This window comes from Salvelinus namaycush, chromosome 2, assembly GCF_016432855.1.
Source record: "Salvelinus namaycush isolate Seneca chromosome 2, SaNama_1.0, whole genome shotgun sequence".
In the NCBI taxonomy this organism is placed as follows: Eukaryota; Metazoa; Chordata; class Actinopteri; order Salmoniformes; family Salmonidae; genus Salvelinus; species Salvelinus namaycush.
In genome coordinates this window covers 7714321-7736417 of record NC_052308.1, presented here as the reverse complement: position 1 = coordinate 7736417, position 22097 = coordinate 7714321, and positions in this window count along the sequence as shown.

The window sequence follows — 22097 nt, the reverse complement described above, 5'->3', positions numbered from 1 at the left end:
TCCACCATGGCGTTATTATATCCACGATAGCGTTATTATATCCACTATGGCGTTATTATATCCACCATGGAGTTATTATATCCACCATGGATTTATGTCCACCATGGCGTTATTATATCCACCATGCCGTTACTATATCCACCATGGCGTTATTATATCCACCATGGCATTATTATATCCACCATGGCGTTACTATATCCACCATGGCGTTACTATATCCACCATGGCGTTATTATATCCACTATGGCGTTATTATATCCACCATGGAGTTATTATATCCACCATGGATTTATGTCCACCATGGCGTTATTATATCCACCATGCCGTTACTATATCCACCACGGCGTTATTATATCCACCATGGCATTATTATATCCACCATGGCGTTACTATATCCACCATGGCGTTATTATATCCACCATGGCATTATTATATCCACCATGGCGTTATTATATCCACTATGGCGTTATTATATCCACCATGGAGTTATTATATCCACCATGGCGTTATTATATCCACCATGGAGTTATTATGTCCACCATGGCGTTATTATATCCACCATGGATTTATGTCCACCATGGCGTTATTATGTCCACCATGGCGTTATTATGTCCACCATGGCTTTACTATATCCACCATGGTGTTATTATATCCACCATGGCGTTATTATGTCCACCATGGCGTTATTATGTCCACCATGGCGTTACTATATCCACCATGGTGTTATTATATCCACCATGGAGTTATATCCACTATGGCGTTATTAGATCCACTATGGCGTTATTATGTCCACCATGGCGTTATTATGTCCACCATGGAGTTAATTTATCCACTATGGCGTTATTATGTCCACCATGGAGTTAATTTATCCACCATGACATTATTATGTCCACCATGGAGTTATTATATCCACCATGGAGTTATTATATCCACCATGGCGTTATTATATCCACCATGGAGTTATTATATCCACCATGGAGTTATTATATCCACCATGGCATTACTATATCCACCATGGCATTATTATGTCCACCATGGCGTTATTATATCCACCATGGCATTTTTATGTCCACCATGGCGTTATTATATCCACCATGGCATTTTTATGTCCACCATGGCGTTATTATATCCACCATGGTGTTACTATATCCACTATGGCGTTATTATGTCCACCATGGCGTTACTATATCCACCATGGTGTTATTATATCCACCATGGAGTTATATCCACTATGGCGTTATTAGATCCACTATGGCGTTATTATGTCCACCATGGAGTTATTATATCCACCATGGAATTATTATGTCCACCATGGCGTTATTATGTCCACCATGGCGTTATTATGTCCACCATGGAGTTATTATATCCACCATGGAATTATTATATCCACCATGGAGTTATTATATCCACCATGGAGTTATTATATCCACCATGGCGTTATTATATCCACCATGGAGTTATTATGTCCACCATGGCATTATTATGTCCACCATGGCGTTATTATATCCACCATGGCGTTATTATGTCCACCATGGAGTTATTATGTCCACCATGGCGTTATTATATCCACCATGGAGTTATTATATCCACCATGGATTTATATCCACCATGGATTTATGTCCACCATGGCGTTATTATATCCACCATGGTGTTACTATATCCACCATGGCGTTATTATGTCCACCATGGCGTTATTATATCCACTATGGCGTTATTATGTCCACCATGGAGTTATGTCCACCATGGCGTTACTATATCCACCATGGTGTTATTATATCCACCATGGAGTTATATCCACTATGGCGTTATTAGATCCACTATGGCGTTATTACGTCCACCATGGCGGTATTATGTCCACCATTGCGTTATTATGTCCACCATGGAGTTAATTTATCCACCATGACATTATTATGTCCACCATGGAGTTATGTCCACCATGGAGTTAATTTATTCACTATGGCGTTATTATGTCCACTATGGCGTTATTATGTCCACCATGGAGTTATTATATCCACCATGGCGTTATTATATCCACCATGGAGTTATTATATCCACCATGGCGTTATTATGTCCACCATGGCGTTATTTCCACCAAGACGATATTATTTCCACCATGACGATATTATGTCCACCATGGCGTTATTATATCCACAATGGCGTTTTTCTATCCACCATGGCGTTATTATATCCGCCATGGCGTTTTTCTATCCACCATGGCATTATTATATCCACCATGGCATTATTATATCCACCATGGCATTATTATATCCACAATGGGTACAGTTCCTGCAGGGGGTCATCAGAGGGAAACAGAAGCCATAAACAGAGAATTATTTTACTCCAGGCACCTCACCATGGTCAGGAATTTGGCCACGGATACATGCGAGCTGATGGGGAGGCATGTATAGAAAATAAAGACAAAAGAAAGACACTAAAAGCCTCAGGCTCCTCAGTCTCTACACACACACACCAGGATTCTGACCTAAATAATGTTTATTACATATTTCCTTCCTTCCTGCCCCTTATTTCCTTCCTCTCTCGCTAACCTTCCTTTCTCCCCCTCTCTCTCCTGCCCCCTCTCTCTCCTGGCCCCCTATCTCTTGTCTTAATCTCTCTCTTGCCTCCCTCTCCCCTGCCTCCCTGTCTCTCCTGGCCCCCTCTCTCCCCTGCCTCCCTATCTCTCCTGGCCCCTTCTCTCCCCTGCCTCCCTCTCTCTCCTGGCCCCCTCTCTCTCCTGGCCCCCTCTCTTCCCTGCCTCCCCCTCTCTCCTCGCCCCCTCTCTCCCCTGCCTCCCCCTCTCTCCTGGCCCCCTCTCTCTCCTGCCCCCCCTCTCTCCCCTGCCTCCCTCTCTCTTCTGGCCCCTTCTCTCTTGCCTCCCTCTGCCCTACCTCTTTTTATCTCGTGGCCCCATATCTCCTTCCCTCCTCTCTCTCTGACCTTCCTTACTTTCCTGCCTCACTCTTTCTCTCCTTCCCCTCTCTCCCTCTTGCCTCCGTCTTTTTCTCCTAACCATTTTCTCTCCTGTCCTTTTCCTCTCCATGACAACTGTTCTCCTTGAGACTTCCTACAAATGTGTCAGACGGACAGGAAGGGAGTGCCCTCACTGGCAGCTGGCTAATTATTGATGGCCTTACCTGTCTTTAGGAGGATGTGGCAAAGTTCAGTCTCTGTGTGTGTTTGTGTGTGTGTGTGTGGTGTGTGTGACGGTGGTGGTGGTTAAACAACAGGGTGTGCCATCTCCTTCGGGTGCGTAGCTATTCTAGTTGCCTGTAGTGACCAGGTGCATTACTGTTGTTATGTTATTCTAAAAGTAACAATAGAGATCAATACATACTGTCAGAAATATTCACAGACTTGTACAACATAGGCGACATGACACCATGTAGACTGTTAGCAAAATCAAGGTTCTTTAGAGGACTCCTATAATTAAGCAATAAGGACCGAGGGGGTGTGGTAAATGGCCAATATACCACGGCTAAGGGCTGTTCTTAGGCACGACGCAAAGCCCTTAGGATACAGCTCTTAGCTGTGGTATATTGGCCATATACAGCAAAACCCCGAGGTGCCTTATTGCTATTATAAACTGGTTACCAACGTAATTACAGCAGTAAAAATACATGTTTTGTCATACCCATGGTATATGGTCTGATATACCACGGCTGTCAGCCAATCAGCATTCTGGGATGGAACCACCCACTTTATGATTTGCTGATAATGTGAACAATGTTGTTTAGTTTTTCTCTAACCTGAATAGCTAGCTGCTCCTCCACTGAAGTGGAGCGGCAGGTAGCCTAGTGCAGACATGTTTTGTTCGTCCTCTCGTGTACTTTTGTATTTTATGTCTTTTTTTGTATATATTTCAATTTTATTATCAATCTCTTTTCCATTTTAATTCAATTATACCTTCCGGTAACCTGCCTCACCCAATGTGATACAGAACCGCTATTATTTTTAATTTTTAGACCTTATAGCAAGAACCACCTAGCCACCAGCTAATTAGCTACAAGCTATTTAGTCATTGTTAGCCACTGCTAGCGGCATTTACCTTCTGCACAGATACCAGCCCTTTTTTTAGCCTGGATAATACTCGCCAGCCTACCAGTATCGGACTGTTTCTCCACTACAACGCCGGATTCCTGCCGTAATCCCTGGACCATTACTCTTGATCTTCACAGCTAGCTAGCATCCACCGAGTTACCCAGTACCGAAGCTATCCCTGAGGCCCACCTCCCGGCCTACTCAGTTGTTCACCCGGACTCCATCCAGACACGGCTAGAACCCACTACTCCACCGGATCCTTGCCGTAAGCTCTGGTCCTTGCCACCGGATCACCGCTGCTACCGAGTGGCTATAGTGGCTAACACCCCTGCCCCGAAGCTAGCACCAGTTAGCCGTGAGCCAGGCGCATCTCCCGGCTAGCAAACTAAATTACTACAACTACAATACCTCTTTCTCCATCTGGCTTGGACGCCCCGCCGCACCACCACGACTGGTCTGCTAACGAATACTCCATCCGCTGTGCCTTCAACCGGCCTCCGTCGGACGTCGGAGCAGACGCTTCTACTAGCCCCGGGCTACTAACTTTAAACGCTGTGTCGCCCGCCTGCTAGCGTAGTAGCGACTACTCCGCGGCTTCCCTGTTCCATCTATTGCTGCCCCCTGGACCTTATGATCACCTGGCTACATAGCTGATGCCTGCTGGACTGTCCATTAATCACAGTACTCCATTCTGTTTATTTTTTGTTTATCTGTCGGCCCCAGCCGCGAACTCAGGCTCTGTGTGTAGTTAACCGACCCTCTCTGCCCATTCATCGCCATTTTACCTGTTGTTGTTGTTTTAGCTGATTAGCTGTTGTTATCTCACCCGTTGTTGTCTTAGCTAGCTCTTCCAATCAACACCTGTGATTACTTTATGCCTCGCTGTATGTCTCTCTCAAATGTCAATATGCCTTGTATACTGTTGTTTAGGTTAGTTATCATTGTTTTAGTTTACAATGGAGCCCCTAGTTCCACTCATCATACCTCTGATGCCTCCTTTGTACCACCTCCCACATATGCGGTGACCTCACCCATTATAGCCAGCATGTCCAGAGATACAACCTCTCTTATCATCACTCAGTGCCTGGGCTTACCTCCGTTGTATCCGTACCCCACCATACCCCTGTCTGCACATTATGCCCTGAATCTATTCTACCACGCCCAGAAATCTGCTCCTTTTATTCTTTGTCCCCAACGTTCTATGCGACCAGTTTTGATATCCTTTAGCCGTACCCTCATCCTACTCCTCCTCTGTTCTTCGGGTGATGTGGAGGTAAACCCAGGCCCTGCGTGTCCCCAGGCACCCTCATTTGTTGACTTCTGTGATCGAAAAAGCCTTGGTTTCATGCATGTCAACATCAGAAACCTCCTCCCTAAGTTTGTTTTACTCACTGCTTTAGCACACTCCGCCAACCCTGATGTCCTTGCCGTGTCTGAATCCTGGCTTAGGAAGGCCACTACAAATTATGAGATTTCCATACCCAACTACAACATTTTCCGTCAAGATAGAACTGCCAAAGGGGGAGGAGTTGCAATCTACTGCAGAGATAGCCTGCAAAGTTCTGTCATACTTTCCAGGTCTATACCCAAACAGTTCAAACTTCTAATTAAAAAAATTAATCTCTCCAGAAATAAGTCTCTCACTGTTGCCGCCTGCTATCGACCCCCCTCCGCTCCCAGCTGTGCTCTGGACACCATTTGTGAATTGATCGCCCCCCATCTAGCTTCAGAGTTCGTTAGGTGACCTAAACTGGCATATGCGTAACACCCCGGCAGTCCTACAATCTAAGCTAGATGCCCTCAATCTCACACTAATCATCAAGGAACCCACCAGGTACAACCCTAAATCCGTAAATATGGGCACCCTCATAGACATTATCCTGACCAACTTGCCCTCCAAATACACCTCTGCTGTCTTCAATCAGGATCTCAGCGATCACTGCCTCATTGCCTGTATCCGCTATGGGTCTGCGGTCAAACGACCACACCTCATCACTGTCAAACGCTCCCTAAAACACTTCTGCGAGCAGGCCTTTCTAATTGACCTGGCCCGGGTATCCTGGAAGGATATTGACCTCATCCCGTCAGTCGAGGATGCCTGGTCATTCTTTAAAAGTAATTTCATCACCATCTTAGATAAGCATGCCCCGTTCAAAAAATGCAGAACTAAGAACAGATATAGCCCTTGGTTCACTCCAGACCTGACTGTCCTTGACCAGCACAAAAACATCCTGTGGCGGACTGCAATAGCATCGAATAGTCCCCGCGATGTGCAACTGTTCAGGGAAGTCAGGAACCAATACACGCAGTCAGTCAGGAAAGCAAAGGCTAGCTTTTTCAAGCAGAAATTAGCGTCCTATAGCTCTAACTCCAAAAAGTTTTGGGACACTGTAAAGTCCATGGAGAACAAGAGCAGCTGCCCACTGCACTGAGGCTAGGTAACACTGTCACCACCAATAAATCCATGATAATCGAAAATTTCAATAAGGATTTCTCAATGGCCAGCCTCCTGGCTACTCCAACCCCGGGCCAACAGCTCCGCCCCCCCCCCCCCCCCCCCCCCCCCCCCCCCCCCCCCCGCAGCTACTTGCCCAAGCCTCCACAGCTTCTCCTTCACCCAAATCCAGATAGCAGATGTTCTGAAAGAGCTGCAAAACCTGGACCCGTACAAATCAGCTGGGCTAGACAATCTGGACCCTCTCTTTCTAAAACTATCCGCCGCCATTGTTGCAACCCCTATTACCAGCCTGTTCAACCTCTCTTTCGTATCGTCTGAGATCCCTAAAGAATGGAAAGCTGCCGCGGTCATCCCCCTCTTCAAAGGGGGTGACACCCTAGACACAAACTGTTGCAGACCTATATCCATCCTGCCCTGCCTATCTAAAGTCTTCGAAAGCCAAGTTAATAAACAGATCACCGACCATTTCGAATCCCACCGTACCTTCTCCGCTGTGCAATCCGGTTTCCGAGCCGGTCACGGGTGCACCTCAGCCACGCTCAAGGTACTAAACGATATCATAACCACCATCGATAAAAGATAGTACTGTGCAGCCGTCTTCATCGACCTTGGAGAAGTTGGAGACTTTTATTTCCCTCACCAACTTTAAACATCAGCTATCTGAGCAGCTAACCAATCGCTGCAGCTGTACATAGTCCATCTGTAAATAGCCCACCCAATCTACCTACCTCATCCCCATACTGTTTTTATTTTATTTACTTTTCTGCTCTTTTGCACACCAGTATCTCTACTTGCACATCATCATCTGCTCATTTATCACTCCAGTGTTAGTCTGCTAAATTGTAATTATTCACTCGTATGGCCTATTTATTGCCTACCTCCTCATGCCTTTTGCACACACTGTATATAGACTTTCTTTTTTTCTACTGTGTCATTGACTTGTTTATTGTGTTATTGGATTGTTTATTGTTTACTCCATGTGTAACTCTCTGTTGTTGTCTGTGTCACACTGCTTTGCTTTATCTTGAACAGGTCGCAGTTGTAAATGAGAACTTGTTCTCAACTAGCCTACCTGGTTAAATAAAGGTGCATTTTTAAATTATTTTTAAAAAGAGCGTTGGGCCAGTAACCAAAAGGTTTCTAGATCGAATCCCAGAGCTGACGAGGTAAAAATATGTCGTTCTGCCCCTGAACAAGGCAGTTAACCTGCTGTTCCTAGGCCGTCATTGTAAATAAGACTTTGTTCTTAACTGACTTGCCTAGTTAAATAAAAGGTTAAAACAAGATCATTGCAAACAGGTCATTAGGCCCTTGGATAACAAGTTGAGTGACCAATCCATCTGACTAAAAATATTGTTTTTGTTCTCCAGAAAAGGTTACATTTATTTAACTTCCGCTGTTCTGTAGAAAACCTCCTGAATGTGTGGGTGGTAGAGGGTGTTGTTCTCTGATACCTTGGATACACACGTTTGGTAAGCAAATAGATGTTCATAATTTATGTAAATTTGATGTCACCACAATAGGGAAGTGTGTATGGGTTTACTGCACTTTGTTATGCTTTTGGCTTTTCTCTCATGTTCTTATTGTCTCATTGAGCCCCTCTGACATTTCATGACACCGCGGGCTGGCCTCTCTTTCTCTCTCTCTCTCTCTCTCTCTCTCTCTCTCTCTCTCTCTCTCTCTCTCTCTCTCTCTCCCTCACTCAGTCTGTCTCTCTCTCTCTCTCTCCCTCACTCAGTCTGTCTCTCTCTCTCTCCCTCACTCAGTCTGTCTCTCTCTCTCGCTCTGTCTGTCTCTGTCTCCCTCTCTCCTTCTTTCTCACTCTCTCTCCCTCTCTCTCTGTCTATCTCTCTCTCTCTACCCCCCCCCCCCCCTCTCTCTGTCTCATTATAATTTTTTTCCTGTGTTGCTTCCAGTGCCAATCTTTTGTTTGGGGGAGTTGGCCAAGCACTCCCATCCCGAGGAGGAATCTGTAGGGAGCAGCTCTGTTAGCTGTCTCCTTCGCTGTTAGTCAACTGTGAGGTCACCTTTAGAGTGACTCATGCTTTGCTCTTATCAATTTAACTTTTTTATCAATAGGACATTGATGGTGTGGCCAGAGAGCTAGGCCACTGCAGCTCCCTTCAGCTGTGTTCAGCTGGGGAGTGAAGTGGGCTGGGCAGAGCATCAGCATAGTTTCCCAGGGAGGGACGGGTTAGGGTATCCTGTCATTGTTGGGAGAGACCCGAGTGAGCCATGGCATTTTAATGGTTGTGTTTTGTTGTAGGAAGGTGTTGTCCGGTTAGTTAGTGTCTTATCTGTTTCTGAGGGCAGCCTGGGCTTGGTATTAAAGTACAGAGAGGCTGTGTGTGTCACAAGGAGGGGTCCGATGTAAGATGAGGTTATAGATGAAGTGGTTGGACATTGATCCAGGTTTATAGAGTGGGTGGAAAATGCAACAGGAGTTTTGTTGTCTTCTTGGATGTCTCTACAGCCTTCTGAGTGGAAGACGTTGCATAGAAAGGTGAGTGGAACAATGGAACTAAAGCTGGTAAAGACTACACTCAGAAAAAAACTTGGAATCAAATCAAATCAAATTGTATTTGTCACATACACATGGTTAGCAGATGTTAATGCAAGTGTAGCGAAATGCTTGTGCTTCTAGTTCCGACAATGCAGTAATAACCAACGAGTAATCTAACCTAACAATTCCACAACTACTACCTTATACACACAAGTGTAAAGGGATGAAGAATATGTACATAAAAATATATGAATGAGTGATGGTACAGAACAGCATAGGCAAGATGCAGTAGATGGTATAGAGTACAGTATATACATATGAGATGAGTAATGTAGTGTATGTAAACATATAAATGTGGCATTGTTTAAAGTGGCTAGTTAAACATGTATTACATAAAGATGGCGAGATACAGTAGATGGTATAGAGTACAGTATATACATATGAGATGAGTAATGTAGGGTATATACGCATTATATTAAGTGGCATTGTTTAAAGCGGCTAGTGATACATTTTTTCCATAAATTTTTCCATTATTAACGTGGCTGGAGTTGAGTCAGTATGTTGGCAGCAGCCACTCAATGTTAGTGGTGGCTGTTTAACAGTCTGGTGGCCTTGAGATAGAAGCTGTTTTTCAGTCTCTCGGTCCCTGCTTTGATGCACCTGTACTGACCTCGCCTTCTGGATGATAGCGGGGTGAACAGGCAGTGGCTCGAGTGGTTGTTGTCCTTGATGATCTTTATGGCCTTCCTGTGACATCGGGTGGTGTAGGTGTCCTGGAGGGCAGGTAGTTTCCCCCCGATGCGTTGTGCAGACCTCACTAACCTCTGGAGAGCCTTACGGTTGTGGGCGGAGCAGTTGCCGTACCAGGCGGTGATACAGCCCGACACGATGCTCTCGATTGTGCATCTGTAGAATTTTGTGAGGGTTTTAGGTGACAAGCCAAATTTCTTCAGCCTCCTGAGGTTGAAGAGGCGCTGCTGCGCCTTCTTCACCACGCTGTCTGTGTGGGTGGACCAATTCAGTTTGTGTGTGATGTGTACGCCGAGGAACTTAAAACTTACTACCCTCTCCACTACTGTCCCGTCGATGTGGATAGGGGGGTGCTCCCTCTGCTGTTTCCTGAAGTCCACGATCATCTCCTTTGTTTTGTTGACGTTGAGTGTGAGGTTATTTTCCTGATACCACACTCCGAGGGCCCTCACCTCCTCCCTGTAGGCCGTCTCGTCGTTGTTGGTAATCAAGTTTACCACTGTAGTGTCATCTGCAAACTTGATGATTGAGTTGGAGGCGTGCATGGCCATGCAGTCGTGGGTGAACAGGGAATACAGGAGAGGGCTCAGAACGCACCCTTGTGGGGCCCCAGTGTTGAGGATCAGCGGGGTGGAGATGTTGTTACCTACCCTCACCACCCGGGGGCGGCCCGCCAGGAAGTCCAGTACCCAGTTGCACAGGGCGGGGTCGAGACCCAGGGTCTCGAGCTTGATGACGAGTTTGGAGGGTACTATGGTGTTAAATGCTGAGCTGTAGTCAATGAACAGCATTCTCACATAGGTATTCCTCTTGTCCAGATGGGTTAGGGCAGTGTGCAGTGTGGTTGCGATTGCGTCGTCTGTGGACCTATTGGGGCAGTAAGCAAATTGGAGTGGGTCTAGGGTGTCAGGTAGGGTGGAGGTGATATGGTCCTTGACTAGTCTCTCAAAGCACTTCATGATGACAGAAGTGAGTGCTACAGGGCGGTAGTCGTTTAGCTCAGTTACCTTAGCTTTCTTCGGAACAGGAACAATGGTGGCCCTCTTGAAGCATGTGGGAACAGCAGCCTGGGATAAGGATTGATTAAATATGTCCGTAAACACACCAGCCAGCTGGTCTGCGCATGCTCTGAGGACGCGGCTGGGGATGCCGTGTGGGCCTGCAGCCTTGCGAGGGTTAACACGTTTAAATGTTTTACTCACGTCGGCTGCAGTGAAGGAGAGTCCACAGGTTTTGGTAGCGGGCCGTGTCAGTGGCACTGTATTGTCCTCAAAGCGAGCAAAGAAGTTGTTTAGTCTTTCTGGGAGCAAGACATCCTGGTCCGCGACGGGGCTGGTTTTCTTTTTGTAATCCGTGATTGACTGTAGACCCTGCCACATACCTCTTGTGTCTGAGCCGTTGAATTGCGACTCTACTTTGTCTCTATACTGACGCTTAGCTTGTTTGATTGCCTTGCGGAGGGAATAGCTACACTGTTTGTATTCGGTCATGTTTTCGGTCACCTTGCCCTGGTTAAAAGCAGTGGTTCGCACTTTCAGTTTTGTGCGAATGCTGCCATCAATCCACGGTTTCTGGTTTGGGAATGTTTTAATAGTTGCTGTAGGTACCACATCGCAGATGCACTTGCTAATAAACTCAATGTTGTTGTTTGACGCAGTGCGGAATATATCCCAATCCACGTGATCGAAGCAATCTTGAAGCGTGGAATCAGATTGGTCGGACCAGCGTTGAACAGACCTTAGCGCGGGAGCTTCCTGTTTTAGTCTCTGTCTATAGGCTGGGAGCAACAAAATGGAGTCGTGGTCAGCTTTTCCAAAAGGAGGGCGGGGGAGGGCCTTATATGCGTAGCGGAAGTTAGAATAACAATGATCTAGGGTTTTACCAGCCCTGGTAGCACAATTGATATGCTGATAGAATTTAGGGAGTCTTGTTTTCAGATTATGTGGTTTCCAGTTTACATAGAGTCAAGTTTGTTCAGGGCCGTCGATGTGTCTGCTTGGGGGGGAATATATGCGGCTGTGATTATAATCGAAGAGAATTCTCTTGGTAGATAATGCGGTCGACATTTGATTGTGAGGAATTCTAAGTCAGGTGAACAGAAGGACTTGAGTTCCTGTATGTTGTTATGATCACACCACGTCTCGTTAATCATAAGGCATACCCCCCCGTCCCTCTTCTTACCATTTAGATGCTTGTTTCTGGTGGTGCGATGTGTGAAGAAACCAGCTGGCTGTACCGACTCCGATAGTGAGCCATGTTTCCGTGAAGCAAAGACCGTTACAGTCTCTTATGTCTCTCTGGAATGCTACCCTTGCTCGGATTTCATCAAACTTAAGATACACAATGAATTGCAGTATTTGGTTTGATTAAAATTGATTTTACAGGCCTTTTCAAATAATTTCTGGGGTTATCTAGAACCTGAAAGGGTTATTTGTGTGAAAGGTTATACCTGGATTGAAACCAAAAAGTGTTCACCTATCGGGGACAGCCGAAGAACAGTTTTGGAACCATTTTACATATTTTCTTTTTGACTAACTCATATACTCAGCTGGCTCACAGTGACGGACTATACTATTCTATTGGTTGACTCACAGTGACGGACTATACCATTTTATTGTTAGACTCACAGTGCCGGACTATACCATTCTATTGGTCTGTGCGTTAAACCTATTATCATAGGTAGGGCGATCTGCGAGCATATTTGCTGGCTTAGAATATCAGAACCCCAGATATTATTTGAAAAGGCCTGTAAAATCAATTCTAATCAAACCAAATAATGCAATTCATTGTGTATCTTAAGTTTTATGAATTACATTTGCATACAATGCTATGGTTGTGATAGTTGATAAGATGACAGCACTCCTGATTGAGACTGGCAGTGTGTCTGTACTGTATGGTAAATGATATGGGATGAGTTGGAGCTGTGGGACCCTGGCGGAGGCCTCCAGGTGCGTAGAGTTGGTCATCGCTCCTATCTGTTTACACAGTACGACTGAATAATTGATGATGTCTACTGTCTCTGTATATAGAGCAGGAATATGATGAGATCATCAGGATGCAGCGTCTCTCCTGAATATAACGAGTGCTGCATATGACCAACGTTGCCAAGATCCTAGATCCAAGATCCTAGATCCAAGATCCAAGATCCTAGTGTAGTGGGATTTTTGGCGTATCAGGGGCAGCAACAGTTGGGTACTGGAGGAACACAGAGACAGTGAGGAAAGTGTGTGTGTGTGTGTGCGTGCGTGTTCATGCGTGTATGTGTGTGTCTGTTATCTTTGGGTGAGGGTATTTTCAGAGATATACTAGGTCTACACTCCCATTGGGTGCGTTAGGTAGGCCTATTTGAAATAGCTTCCTTACCACCTCTGTCAGATTGAAAACCTCTTGTTGCTGTCGGTGTAACGATATTTCATGTGTCAGACTTCCCTGGCAGTGCCGCTTTGCTGAACACTGTTTTAGAAGCTGTCAGCAACCTTTCACACAGATGCTTTGTTATTGGAGTACTGTACACTGCTCCAGATTTAGATGAAGCCATCAGGTATTGACAAAGCTAGCACAGTGGTATTTTCTGTCTTTTGTCTTTCTGTTTGGTTTACAGAGTGACATGAATGAATAAGTGAATGAATGAGGGTACTTCTCTCTCTCATTTCTTAGCCAGAGTTTAGTTTAGTGTAGTTTAGTTTATTAATTCGACCATTTAAAAAAAACAAGCTCACATAAAACTTAAAAGCCATACATGCACATTAATAAAATCATTGAGGATAACACACAATAAAGTCTGGGACTTATTTCCATTGTGGTCCTCTTGAGATAAGATGACTATACAAGATTGAACACAGTATGGCAGTGAAATAATAAAACAAAAACAGAGAAGAAGAACATCTATCTCATCATTCCAGTTACATCATAGGGGTTATTCATATGGGCACAGAGGACATGAACATATTTTTACTTTATTTTTTAAAGATGTCCAGAGAGGACGTTGTTTTTATAGGCAGAGGCAACTCATTCCATTCTGAGGCTCCAGTATACAAGAAAGTACCTTTCCCAGCATTACTCCTGAACCTGTATAAGCACACATCAGCAACACCTGATCTGGTGCTGTGATTGTCTGCATCCCTAACACGAGGAAAGTAATCACTTAAATATCTGGGCGCAGGACCATAAATACTCCTGTAAACCAAACCTAGTCTAATCTGGGACACCCTAGCCTCAACAGGCAGCCAGTTTAGTTCCTGAAAGCAGCTCCTGCCTATGTGAGTACGTGGACTCACCTTCAATACTACCCTGATCAACTTATTCTGGGCTATCTGGAGCTTCCCCTTCATAAGTTTAGATAAGCCCCCAAACCAGGAAGTACTAGCATAGTCAAAATGGCATTGAATGAGGGCAGTAGCTAGCACTTTCATGGATTCCCTATCAAGCAGCTTGGACTTTCTAGCCAAAAACTTAGTCCTGGCATTAACCTTCCCTAGCACCTTAGTGGCCATGCTAAAACCTCCCAAGCTTCCATCAAGGATACATCCCAAGTAGCGAACAGAGGTTTTAGTAGTCAGCACCGCACCCCCTAACTCCACTCTGATTTCAGACAACCTACACAATTGAGGTCTGGATCCAAAAATAATTGCTTCAGTTTTCCCTCAGTGCAGAGATAGCTTATTATCTCCAAGCCATTTGCTAATGTTAGTAAGCTCTGTGCTAAGTATGCTCTCCAACATAGTTTTACTTTTGTGAGACACCAGAAGTGTAGAGTCATCCGCATAAAGAAAAAGACAGCAAGAACAAGCATCTTTCATATCATTAATATACAATAAAAACAGCAGAGGTCCAAGCACGCTCCCCTGCGGAACGCCACAACTCATTGGTTTTGCCTGAGACAGTGAACTATTAACCTCTACTACTTGCTCCCTTCCTGATAAATAGGACTTTACCCAGCCTAGAGGGATACTGCTTAACCCCAGTGTCTCCAGTTTGGAGATTAGGAGACAGTGGTTAACTGTATCAATGGCCTTCTGTAGGTCAAGCAGTACCATTCCACACAGATTCCCCTCATCATCTCTTTCCTGATGAAGTCAGTCAAGTAAAGTAGACATGAATCAGTGCAGTTTGTTTTTCTAAAACCCGACTGAAAATCATACATTAGACCCTGTTTGTTAACATAATCATACATTTGCTCATGTACAATTCTCTCCAGGATCTTTGATGTTACACAGAGGATAGATACAGGACTATAATTCCCAGGGTCAGACTTTATCCCCTTCTGATACAGAGGTATAACTTTAGCTTGTGTCAGCGATTGGGTGCAGAGATGTAGCCGGAGTCAGGCGCAGGACACAGGATTTTGAGCAACAAAACGGAGTTTACTCAAAAAATCAAGCAAAATTCCAAATAGGAACATACATACACACTAGCACATACAACAACCACTAAAGACACCAACAATCACGGACAGAACAGAAATGTAAGCCAGAGGGTTAAATAAGGAACATGATAAGGGAATTGAAACCAGGTGTGTGTAATACAGACAAAACAAAACGAAACTGAAACATGGATCGGTGGTGACTAGAAAGCCGGTGACGTCGACCGCCGAACACCACCCGAACAAGGAGAAGGGCCGACTTCGACGGAAGTCGTGACAGTACCCCCCCTGACGCGCGGCTCCAGCAGCGCGCCGACACCGGCCTCGGGGACGACCTGGAGGACGGGACGCAGGGCGATCCGGGTGGAGACGGTGAAACTCCTGTAGCAATGAAGGATCTAGGATGTCCTCCACCGGTACCCAGCATCTCTCCTCTGGGCCGTACCCCTCCCACTCCACGAGGTACTGAAGGCCCCTCGCCCGACGCCTTGAGTCCATGATGGCTCGTACGGTATACGCCGGGAACCCCTCGATGTCCAGAGGGGGCGGAGGAACCTCCCGCACCTCAGACTGCTGGAGCGGACCAGCCACCACCAGCCTGAGGAGAGACACATGGAACGAGGGGTTAATGTGATAATCAGGGGGGAGTTGTAACCTATAACAAACCTCGTTCAGTCTCCTCAGGACTTTAAATGGCCCCACAAACCGCGGACCCAGCTTCCGGCAAGGCAGGTGAAGGGGCAGGTTTCGGGTCGAGCGCCAGCCTCACTGCGGTGGCGGTCGGCACTCGCCTTTTGCCTCCTGACGGCCCGTTGTAGCCGCACATGGGCAGCGTTCCATGTCTCCTCTGAGTGCCGAAACCATTCATCCACCGCAGGAGCCTCAATCTGGCTCTGATGCCATGGTGCCAGGACCGGCTGATAACCCAGCACACACTGAAACAGTGATAGGTTGGTAGAGGAGTGGCGGAGGGAGTTTTGGGCCATCTCCGCCCAGGGGATGTAAACCGCCCACTCCCCAGGCCGGTCCTGGCAATAGGACCGCAGAAACCTACCCACATCCTGGTTGACTCTTTCCACCTGCCCGTTACTCTCGGGGTGGAAACCTGAGGTAAGGCTGACCGAGACCCCCAGGCGTTCCATAAACGCCCTCCAGACTCTAGACGTGAATTGGGGACCCCGATCAGAAACTATATCCTCAGGCACCCCGTAGTGCCGGAATACGTGGGTGAACAGGGCCTCCGCAGTTTGTAGAGCCGTAGGGAGACCGGGCAAAGGAAGGAGACGGCAGGACTTAGAAAACCAATCCACAACGACCAGGATCGTGGTGTTACCCCGCGACGGGGGAAGATCCGTCACGAAATCCACCGATAGGTGTGACCACGGTCGCTGTGGAACGGGAAGGGGTTGTAATTTCCCTCTGGGCAGATATCTAGGTGCCTTGCACTGTGCGCATACCGAACAGGAGGAAACATAAACCCTCACGTCCTTAGCTAAAGTGGGCCACCAGTACTTCCCAGCAAGGTAGCGCACCGTCCGACCGATGCCAGGATGACCAGAGGAGGGTGACGTGTGAGCCCAACAGATCAAACGATCGCGGACATCAAACGGAACGTACAGACGCCCAGCTGGACACTCAGGTGGAGTGGGCTCTGCACGTGACGCCCGCTCGATGTCCGCGTCTATCTCCCATACCACCGGTGCCACCAGGCGAGAAGCTGGAATTATGGGAGTTGGATCCGTGGACCGCTCCTCTGTATCATACAGCCGGGACAGTGCGTCTGCCTTAACGTTCTGGGAACCTGGTTTGTAGGAAAGGGTGAAAACAAAACGGGTGAAAAACATGGCCCACCTTGCCTGGCGAGGGTTCATTCTCCTCGCCGCCCGGATGTACTCCAGATTGCAGTGGTCAGTCCAAATGAGAAAAGGGTGTCTAGCCCCCTCAAGCCAATGTCTCCACGCTTTCAGAGCCATGACAACAGCCAACAACTCCCGGTCCCCCACATCATAGTTTCGCTCCGCCGGGCTGAGCTTCTTCGAAAAGAATGCACACGGGCGGAGCTTTAGTGGCGTACCCAGAGCGCTGAGACAGCACAGCCCCTATCCCTGCCTCGGACACGTCCACCTCAACTATGAACGCTAAGGAGGGATCAGGATGAGCCAGCACGGGAGCCGAGGTAAACAGAGCCTTCAGGTGACCAAAAGCCCTGTCCGCCCCAGCTGTCCACTGCAGTCGCACCGGTCCCCCCTTCAGCAGTGAGGTAATGGGAGCCGCTACCTGACCAAAACCCCGGATAAATCTCCGGTAGTAGTTGGCAAACCCTAAAAACCGCTGCACCTCCTTTACCGTGGTTGGAGTCGGCCAATTACGCACGGCTGAAATGCGGTCATTCTCCATCTCTACCCCTGACGCTGAAAAGCGGTACCCTAGGAAGGAGACGGACTGTTGGAAGAACAGACATTTCTCAGCCTTGATGTACAGGTCATGTTCCAACAGTCGACCAAGCACCCTGCGTACCAGGGACACATGCTCGGCGCGTGTAGCGGAGTATATTAGAATGTCATCTATATACACCACTACACCCTGCCCATGCAGGTCCCTGAAAATCTCATCTACAAAGGATTGGAAGACTGATGGAGCATTCATTAACCCGTACGGCATGACGAGGTACTCATAACGCCCAGAAGTGGTGCTAAATGCTGTCTTCCACTCATCTTCCGCCCGGATACGCACCAGGTTGTAAGCGCTCCTGAGGTACAATTTTGTGAAGAAACGCGCCCCGTGTAATGACTCGGTCATACTGGCTATAAGCGGTAACGGGTAACTGTATTTTACCGTGATCTTATTTAAACCTCGATAATCAATACACGGGCGCAAACCTCCATCCTTCTTCTTCACAAAAAAGAAACTCGAGGAGACAGGTGAGATGGAAGGCTGAATGTATCCCTGTCCCAGAGATTCGGTGACATATGTCTTCATAGCCACTGTCTCCTCCTGTGACAGAGGATACACATGACTCCTGGGAAGTGCAGCTTCTACCAAGAGATCTATCGCACAAACCTTGCAGGAATATTATCCAGGCCTGTGGCTTTGGAGCATTTAAGCTCTGCCAGCATACTGACTATTTTGGCTGTTGCTACCTTTGCAAAAGAAAAAGAGTTTGGCTGAACCCCTAACTCTACATAATAATTCTTGACTTAGTTGCTTCCATACAAACCAGAACTGGTGGGCAGCTTGCTAACCAGCTTGCTGGCAACAGAAGTAAAAAAAGAGTTGAATTCATTGGCAACCTCTGCTTTTTCATATACCTTCTCCCCTTTGATGTTCAGAGGAGAAACATTCTATAGTATGATTCCCTTCCGTTTCTTCATGACCTTGGAGTGTATTACTATTCATGTTACGTTATGTTGTTATAAAGCTACAGTATATGAACTAGTCCAATGTGTCAAGAATGAACGACAGCCATTTCAACAGATGGCATCTTACGGCCATTCACAGTAGCGCTTCAGAAGGACGGTTGGACAGTCTACACCTGTTTTAAAGTGGAATACAATGCACAAACCACTGGCCTAATGAATATGAATCAGTGTTGAGCCTGCCTGCTCTGGCATGCACTTGTAGCTTACACCACCATTCAGACAGAATTGTAACATGTCAGGCAGTCTCAGTGTAACAATGACAAATGATTCATATCTAATCAAACCAGGACATGTTAGATTTACTGTACAACCACAGACATCATGTCATCATTTGTTAAGGTACCTTAGTAGCCTGACCGCGGAAAGCATGTTTGCATTCATGTTTCGTACTCTGTAGGCTACAGTTGGCTTAAGTTACCTGGAGGATTTAAAAATTCAAATAGGGCTATATTTTCATAGGTTTCTATTTCCAATAAATGCTGTGTATTTGGTATGGCCCAGTGGAATTGGGACTTAGTTGGTATGGCCCAGTGGAATTGGGACTTAGTTGGTATGGCCCAGTGGAATTGGGACTTACACAGTTACCTTCAAGGGAAATTACCAATGCCCATAGATTGAGGGAGTGTTTTATGTAAATGTCAGCTGTACAGTGAAATACTCCTTTGAACTGGACATAACAGGAAATCATTCAGTTGTTTTGAAAATAGCTTTTTTTAGAGAATAGGACTACATTTTGACTTTAAAAGCCCTAAGATAAAGTTATTGTTATCAGTTTGCAGTTCGGTTGTTTCCTGAATATTTCCTCTACATGTACTCGGGTGTCTGCAGTCAGAGAGATGTGTAGGCAGCACATTGAGTGTTTATAATGAATAGCTGTGGTGCTGCCATGGGTTCTGAGATATAGAGGACCTGTCCTTTACTGCAGTGGAATTTTACTGTGGCTAGCTGGGAGCTGTAGCTGTGGCCCCCTTATCTTACCACTGCCCTCGCCCCCCATCCCCCCATCCCCCCTCCTTCCCCTGTCCTGCCCCGCCCTGCTCAGCATCACTCTGTCTGGCGCTCTACCCAGTGATGTTTAATCACCTATCATCTCATCTCATCTCTCCTCCTCTCTAGCAACTCGGTCTACACAGGAAAGCACTACTGGTTACATTCACAGGAATGGCATAATATTACACAGGTCTAATAGCTGCAGTAAAAGCATCGTCATGTTACCTTTTGTTCTGGAATGTGCTGCCAGATTTTCCTGGCTGCTGATTACCACTCATGTATGACTATCTCATCATAGCACCGAGTTGCTCTCTTGGCTTCATGAATATTCAAATCAGGGTTTTATTATTGGCCTTCTGTCTGCATGGCAACTCGCAAATCCGCCTCTGAATATTAGATGAGATTGATAATACACTCTATTTTTCTCTTGAAATGGAGTCAACCTCTTGTGTAATAATAATAATAATAATTATTATAATAATGCATGCCATTTCCCTCTATTACCTCAAATGAAATCAAATGTTATTGGTCACATACACATAGTTAGCAGCTGTTAATGCGAGTGTAGCTAAATGCTTGTGCTTCTAGTTCCGACAGTGCAGTAATGTTTAACAAGTAATCTAACAATTCCCCAACAACTACCTAATACACACAAATCTAAAAGGGGTGAATGAAAATATGTACATATAAATATATGGATGAGCGATGGCCGAGCGGCATAGGAAAGGTGCAATAGATGGTATAAAATACAGTATATACATATGATATGAGTAATGTAAGATATGTAATAAGTGGCATTATTTAAAGTGGTATTGTTTAAAGATTAAAGTGGCCAGTGATTGGGTCTCAATTTAGGCAGGCACCTGTCTAAAGCTCACACCTGTACAATTTAATATTTCCCTCCATCTTCAATCACCTCTCCTCCTTTCCCTCCTTCCTGTCCACCTTCTACTCCTGTATTCTCCATGTCTGTCTGCTTCTCTGTTTCCTCCTCACTGTGTCTCACTCTCTTCCCTAGCTACACATCAGAGGCTCTTCACACTATATTTCCCCACCTCCATGTTCCCTGTCTCTCCTTAACCCTCACTGTCTCTAGTCCTATCAATCAATGCAATCATGTGCCCTCATGATGCCATGGTTAGTACACCCCCTCATCACCCGAACCCCCCCACCCCCCACCATTCTCCTCATCACCCCCCCACCCTTCTCCTCATCCCTCGTTCCTCCCCCCACCCTTCTCCTCATCCCTCGTTCCTCCTCCCCCCACCCTTCTCCTCATCCCTCGTCCCCCCCACCTTTCTCCTCATCCCTCGTTCCTCCTCCCCCACCCTTCCGCTCATCCCTCGTTCCTCCTCCCCCACCCTTCTCCTCATTCCTCGTTCCTCCTCCCCCACCCTTCTCCTCATCCCTCGTTCCTCCTCCCCCACCCTTCTCCTCATCCCTCGTTCCTCCTCCCCCACCCTTCTCCTCGTTCCTCCCACCCTTCCACTCATCCCTCGTTCCTCCTCCCCCCACCCTTCTCCTCATCCCTCGTTCCTCCTCCCCCGTCTCCCTCTGGGTCTCTTTTCTCTTCCTCCTTGACTGAACCATTCAAGCAAAACACCAGAGGATTATCACTCAACCATTGAGAAACACACACACAACCATACACTGAAACACTCACACGCTTTCACTCAACACGTTGCCTGGCCAGAAGTGTCTGTGCTCTTGGTAAAGACAGTGTCTATGTTTGTTGACGGTGTATGATGTGATGATGCGAGAGCTCAGCTGTCTGAGAAAACGGGGCTCTGAGCTGAACAAAAACAAAGGGGCGGGAGGAGAGAAGAGTGAGAGGAGAGAGAGGAGTGGAGCCCACGTGCCTCAGAGCTGGAGCTGTATCTGTAGCTAGCCGTCGTGTCTCACTCTGCTAATGGAGGACTGGGGGTAAGGCTTTTGTTGTTAGGACGGAACGGAGGGAGGTAGTCTGCCTGCGTCGTCCCTCTTTTTGGGTGCATTCATTTGCGGTCCTTTGTCTTGGCTATAGCCTAGAGTGGTTTCTCACTGTCTGGTTATTGCAGTTGGTTGATGTGCTGGTGTGTTTGAGGTTGAGGTGTCTGTGTGCGTGTGAGTGTGTGTGTGTGTATATTTGGTTATGTGTGTGGAGATGGAGAGCCCTAATGAAATATGTGTGTTGTGATCTTCTTCATAGTGTTGCTGGGGTATGTAGAGGAGAAAAAGGGTAATTCATGTTCCTTTCCATTTGTCACTATTAGGTGTGTTAGAGTTTAACTGGACTGACTACATGTGCTCTTTTGTGTAAAAGACTAGTAGGCCTTAATACATTAGAATTTTGATCAATTTCAAGTATTGATTTCTGTACATATTACAATGGTTTAGGACAGGAAGCATTTAGAAATATGCTGTCTGCCAGAAAGATAGTAACGGGTGAAGAGGTGTGAGGTGGTGTTTGTGTGGATACACTACCATCTAGCCTTGTTCCCAGAGAGGACTGTCCTACATTAGAACAAAATCCTCCTCTTGTGGTTTGATGGATTAAACAACTGTAGCGCACCTCCAGCTCTCACACATTCCCCATGC